Source organism: Ovis canadensis, chromosome 11 (assembly GCF_042477335.2).
Source record: "Ovis canadensis isolate MfBH-ARS-UI-01 breed Bighorn chromosome 11, ARS-UI_OviCan_v2, whole genome shotgun sequence".
Classification (NCBI taxonomy): domain Eukaryota; kingdom Metazoa; phylum Chordata; class Mammalia; order Artiodactyla; family Bovidae; genus Ovis; species Ovis canadensis.
Window position 1 is genome coordinate 16,099,593 of NC_091255.1, and position 7,664 is coordinate 16,107,256.

Below are 7,664 nucleotides of genomic sequence, written 5' to 3' on the forward strand. Positions count from 1 at the left end.
AAAGAAATTCCACACACACCACACCAAGAGATGCTCCCACACACAACCAGAGAAAGCCCACACACACCACACCTAGAGAAGCTCCAACACACAACCAGAGGAAGGCCACACACACCGCACCTAGAGAAGCTCCCACACACAACCAGAGAAAGCCCACACACACCACACCAACAGAAGCTCCCACACACAACCAGAGGAAGGCCACACACACCGCACCTAGAGAAGCTCCCACACACAACCAGAGAAAGCCCACACATACCACACCTTGAGAAGCTCCCACACACAACCAGAGAAAGCCCACACACACACACCTAGAGAAGCTCCCACACACAACCAGGGAAAGCCTGGACACACCACACCAACAGAAGCTCCAACACACAACCAGAGAAAGCGCACACACGCATCTAGAGAACCTCCCACACACAACTGAGAAAGCCCACCTACACACCTAGAGAAGCTCCCACACACAATCAGAGAAAGCCTGCACAAACCACACAAACAGAACCTCCCAAACACAACCAGAGAAAGCGCAAACACGCATCTAGAGGAGCTCCCACACAACCAGGGAAAGCACACACACACCACACCAAGAGAAGCTCCCACACACAACCAGAGAGAGCCCACACACACCACACCAAGAGAAGCTCCCACACACAACCAGAGAGAGCCCACACACACCACACCGAGAGAAGCTCCCACACACAACCAGAGAAAGCCCACACACACCACAACTAGAGAAGCTCCCACACACAACCAGAGAAAGGCCACACACACCACACCTAGAGAAGCTCCCACACACAACCAGAGAAAGCCTACACATACCACACCTAGACAAGCTCCCAAATGCAAACAAAGAAACCCACACACACACCTAGGAATCTCCCACACACGAGCAGAGAAAGCTCACACACACCACACCTAGACAAGCTCCCACACACAACCAGGGAGAGCCCACACACACCACAGCAACAGAAGCTCCCACACACAACCAGAGAAAGCCCACACACACCACACCTAGAGAAGCTCACACACACATCCAAGAAAGCCTACACACACACCTAGAGCAGTTCCCACACACAACCAGAGAGAGCCCACACACACACCTAGAGAAGCTCCCACACACAACCAAAGAGAGCCCACACACACTCACCTAGAGAAGCTCCCACACACAACAAGAGAAAGGCAACACACACCACACGAAGAGAATTTCCTACACACAAGCAGACAAAGCCCACACACACACACCAAGACAAGCTCCCACACACAACCAGAGAGAGCCCACACACACCACACCTGAAAGCTCCCAAACACAACCAGAGAAAGGCCACACACACCACACCAAGAGAAGCTTCCACACACAACCAGAGAAAGCCTGCACACATCACACCTAGAGAAGCTTCCAAACACAAACAGAGAAAGCCCCCACACACACCTAGAGAATCTCGCACACACAAGCAGAGAAAGCTCTCACACACCACACCTAGAGAAGCTCCCACACATGACCAGTGAAAGCCCACACACACCACACCAAGAGATGCTCCCAAACACTACCAGAGAAAGTGCACACACACCGCACCTAGAGAAGCTCCCACACACAACGAAAGAAATTCCACACACACCACACCAAGAGATGCTCCCACACACAACCAGAGAAAGCCCACACACACCACACCTAGACAAGCTCCCACACACAACCAAAGAAATCCCACACACACCACACCAACAGAAGCTCCCACACACAACCAGAGGAAGGCCACACACACCACACCTAGAGAAGCTCCCACAAACAACCAGAGAAAGCCCACACACACCACACCAACAGAAGCTCCCACACACAACCAGAGGAAGGACACACACACCACACCTAGAGAAGCTCCCACACACAACCAGAGAAAGCCCACACATACCACACCTTGAGAAGCTCCCACACACAACCAGAGAAAGCCCACACACACACACCTAGAGAAGCTCCCACACACAACCAGGGAAAGCCTGGACACACCACACCAACAGAAGCTCCAACAGACAACCAGAGAAAGCGCACACACGCATCTAGAGAACCTCCCACACACAACTGAGAAAGCCCGCACACACCACACCTAGGGAAGCTCCACACACAACCAGAGAAAGCCCACACACACCACACCTAGAGAAGCCCCACACACAAGCAGAGAAAGCCCACACACACCGCACCTAGAGAAGCTCCCACACACAACCAAAGAAATCCCACACACACCACACCAAGAGATGCCCCCACACACAACCAGAGAAAGCCCACACACACCACACCTAGAGAAGCTCCCACACACAAGCAGAGAAAGCCCACACACCGCACCTAGAGAAGCTCCCACACACAACCAAAGAAATCCCACACAAACCACACCAAGAGATGCTCCCACACACAAGCAGAGAAAGCCCACACACACCACACCTAGAGAAGCTCCCACACACAAACAGAGAAAGCCCGCATATACCATACCAAGGGAAGCTCCCAGCACAACCAGAGAAAGCCTGCACACACCACACCAAGAGAAGCTCCCACACACAATCAGAGAGAGCCAACACACACCACACTTAGAGAAGCTCCCACACACAACAAGAGAAAGCCTGCACACACCACACCTAGAGAAGCTCCCAAACAGAAAAAGAGAAAGCCCGCACACACACCTAGAGAATCTCCAACACACAATCAGAGAAAGTTCACACACACCACAACTAGAGAAGCTCCCACACACGACCAGAGAAAGCTCACACACAGCACACCAAGAGAAGCTCCCAAACACAACCACTGAAAGCCCGCACACACCACACCAACAGAAGCTCCCACACACAACCAGAGAAAGCGCACACACGCATCAAGAGAAGCTCCCACACACAACCAAGAAAGCCCACATACACACCTAGAGAAGCTCCCACACACAACCAGAGAAAGCCTGCACACACCACACCAACAGAAGCTCCAACACACAACCAGAGAAGGCACACACACGCATCAAGAGAAGCTCCCACACACAACCGAGAAAGCCCACATACACACCTAGAGAAGCTCCCACACACAACCAGAGAAAGCCTGCACACACCACACCAACAGAAGCTCCCACACACAACCAGAGAAAGCGCACACACGCATCTAGAGAAGGTCCCACGCACAACCAGGGAAAGCCCACACACAACACACCAAGAGAAGCTCCCACACACACACCTAGAGAAGCTCCCACACACAACCAGAGAAAGCCTACACACACACATCAACAAGCTCGCACACACAACCAGAGAGAGCACACACATACCACACCTAGAGAAGCTCCCAAACACAACCAGGGAAAGGCCACACACACCACACTAAGAGAAGCTCCCACACACAACCAGAGAAATCACACACACACCACACCTAGAGAAGCTCCCACACACAACCAGAGAAAGCCCACACACACCATACCTAGAGAAGCTCCCACACACAACCAGAGAAAGCCCACACACAGAATACCTTGAGAAGCTAACACACACAACCAGAGAAATGCCACACACACCACACCAACAGAAGCTACCACACACAACCATAGAAAGCCCACACACACGCACCTAGAGAAGCTCCCACACACGAGTAGAGAAAGCCTGCACACACCACACCAACAGAAGCTCCAACACACAACCAGAGAAAGCGCACACACGCATCAAGAGAAGCTCCCACACACAACCGAGAAAGCCCACATACACACATAGAGAAGCTCCCACACACAACCAGAGAAAGCCTGCACACACCACACCAACAGAAGCTCCAACACACAACCAGAGTAAGCGCACACACGCATCTAAAGAAGCTCCCACACACAACCAGGGAAAGCCCACACACACCACACCAAGAGAAGCTCCCACACACACACCTAGAGAAGCTCCCACACACAACAAGAGAAAGGCTACACACACCACACCTAGAGAAGCTCCTAACTAGAACCAGAGAAAGCCCGCACACACACCTAGAGAATCTCCCACACACAACCAGAGAAAGCTCACACACACCACAACTAGAGAAGCTCCCACACATGACCAGAGAAAGCTCACACACAGCACACCAAGAGAAGCTCCCACACACAACCAGAGAAAGCCCGCACACACCACACCTAGAGAAGCTCCCACACACAACCAGAGAAAGCCCACACACACCACACCAAAGGAAGCTCCCACACACAACCAGAGAAAGCCCACACACAACCAGAGAGTGCCTACACACACACACCTAGAGAAGCTCCCACACACAACCAGAGGGAGCCCACACACACACACCTAGAGAAGTTCCAACACACAACCAGAGAAAGGCCACACACACCAAACCAAGAGAAGCTCCCACACACAACCAGAGAAAGCCGACAACACACACCAAAAAGCTCGCACACACAACCAGAGAGAGCCAATACACACCACACCTAGAGAAGCTCCCAAACACTACCAGAGAAAGGCCACACACACCACACCAAGAGAAGCTCCCACACACAACCAGAGAAAGCCTGCACACACCAACCTAGAGAAGTTCCCAAACACGAACAGAGAAAGCCCGCACACACACCTAGAGAATCTCCCACAAACAACCAGAGAAAGCTCACACACCCCACACCTAGAGAAGCCCCCACACACGACCAGAGAAAGCCCACACACACCACACCAAGAGAAGCTCCCACACACAACCAGAGAAAGCCCACCCACACCACACCTAGAGAAGCTCCACACACAACCAGAGAAAGCCCACACACACCACACCTAGAGAAGCTCCCACACACAACCAGAGAAAGCCCACACACACCACACCAACAGAAGCTCCCACACACAACCAGAGAGAGCCCACACACAACCAGAGAGTGCCCACACACACACACCTAGAGAAGCTCCCACACACAACCAGAGGGAGCCCACACACACACACCTAGAGAAGCTCCAACACACAACCAGAGAAAGGCCACACACACCACACCAAGAGAAACTCCCACACACAACCAGAGAAAGCCTGCACTCACCAACATAGAGAAGTTCCCAAACACGAACAGAGAAAGGCCGCACACACACCTAGAGAATCTCCCACACACAACCAGAGAAAGCTCACACACACCACACTTAGAGAAGCCCCCACACACGACCAGAGAAAGCCAGCACACACACCTAGAGAATCTCCCACATACAACCAGAGAATCTCCCACAAACAACGAGAGAAAGCCCACACACCACACTAAGAAAAGCTCCCACACACAACCAGAGAGAGCCCACAACACCACACCTAGAGAAGCTCCCACACACAAACAGAGAAAGCCCGCATATACCACACCAGGAGAAACTCCCACACACAACCAAAGAAAGCCAGCACACACCACACCTAGAGAAGCTCCCAAAGAGAAAAAGAGAAAGCCCGCACACACACCTAGAGAATCTCCAACACACAACAAGAGAAAGTTCACACAAACCACAACTAGAGAAGCTCCCACACACGACCAGAGAAAGCTCACACACAGCATACCAAGAGAAGCTCCCACACACAACCAGTGAAACCCCGCACACACCACAAATAGAGAAGCTCCCACACACAACAAGAGAAAGCCCACAAACACCACACCAACAGAAGATCCCACACAGAACCAGAGAGCGCCCACACACAACCAGAGAGTGCCCACACACACACACCTAGAGAAGCTCCCACACACAACCAGAGGGAGCCCACACACACACACCTAGAGAAGCTCCAACACACAACCAGAGAAAGGCCACACACACCAAACCAAGAGAAGCTCCCACACACAACCAGAGAAAGCCAACACACACACCAACAAGCTCGCACACACAACCAGAGAGAGCCCACACACACCACACCTAGAGAAGCTCCCAAACACAACCAGAGAAAGGCCACACACACCACACTAAGAGAAGCTCCCGCACAAAACCAGAGAAAGCCCACACACACCACACCTAGAGAAGCTCCCACACACAAGCAGAGAAAGCCCACACACAGAATACCTTGAGAAGCTAACACACACAACGAGAGAAACGCCACACACACTACACCAACAGAAGCTCCCACACACAACCATAGAAAGACCACACACACACACCTAGAGAAGCTCCAACACACAACCAGAGAAAGCCTGCACAAACCACACCTAGAAAAGCTCCCACACACAACAAGAGAAAGCCCACACACACCACACCAACAGAAGCTCCCATACCCAACCACAGAGAGCCCACACACAACCAGAGAGTGCCCACACACACACACCTAGAGAAGCTCCCACACACAACAAGAGGGAGCCCACACACACACACATAGAGAAGCTCCAACACACAACCAGATAAAGGCCACACACACCAAACCAAGAGAAGCTCCCACAGACAACCAGAGAAAGCCGACACACACACACCAACAAGCTCGCACACACAACCAGAGAGAGCCCACACACACCACACCTAGAGAAGCTCCCAAACACAACCAGAGAAAGGCCACACACACCACACTAAGAGAAGCTCCCACACACAACCAGAGAAAGCCCACACACACCACACCTAGAGAAGCTCCCACACACAACCAGAGAAAGCCCACACACACCATACCTAGAGAAGCTCCCACACACAACCAGAGAAAGCCCACACACAGAATACCTTGAGAAGCTAACACACACAACCAGAGAAACGCCACACACACCACACCAACAGAAGCTCCCACACACAACCATAGAAAGCCCACACACACGCACCTAGAGAAGCTCCCACACACGACCAGAGAAAGCCTGCACACACCACACCAACAGAAGCTCCAACACACAACCAGAGAAAGCGCACACACGCATCAAGAGAAGCTCCCACACACAACCGAGAAAGCCCACATAGACACCTAGAGAAGCTCCCACACACAACCAGAGAAAGCCTGCACACACCCCACCAACAGAAGCTCCCACACACAACCAGAGAAAGCGCACACACGCATCTAGAGAAGCTCCCACACACAACCAGGGAAAGCCCACATACTCCACACCAAGAGAAGCTCCCACACACACACCTAGAGAAGCTCCCACACACAACCAGAGAAAGGCTACACACACCTCTAGAGAAGATCCCAAACACAGAGAAAGCCAGCACACACACCTAGAGAATCTCCTACATACAACCAGATAATCTCCCACAAACAACCAGAGAAAGCCCACACACCACACTAAGAGAAGCTCCCACACACAACCAGAGAGAGCCCACACACACCACACCTAGAGAAGCTCCCACACACAAACAGAGAAAGCCCGCATATACCACACCAAGAGAAGCTCCCACACACAACCAGAGAAAGCCTGCACAAACCACACCTAGAGAAGCTCCCACACACAACAAGAGAAAGCCTGCACACACCACACCTAGAGAAGCTCCCAAACAGAAAAAGAGAAAGCCCGCACACACACCTATAGAATCTCCAACACACAACCAGAGAAAGTTCACACACACCACAACTAGAGAAGCTCCCACACACGACCAGAGAAAGCTCACACACAGCACACCAAGAGAAGCTCCCACACACAACCAGTGAAAGCCCGCACACACCACAACTAGAGAAGCTCCCACACACAACAAGAGAAAGCCCACACACACCACACCAACAAAAGCTCCCACACACAACCAGAGAGAGCCCACACACAACCAGA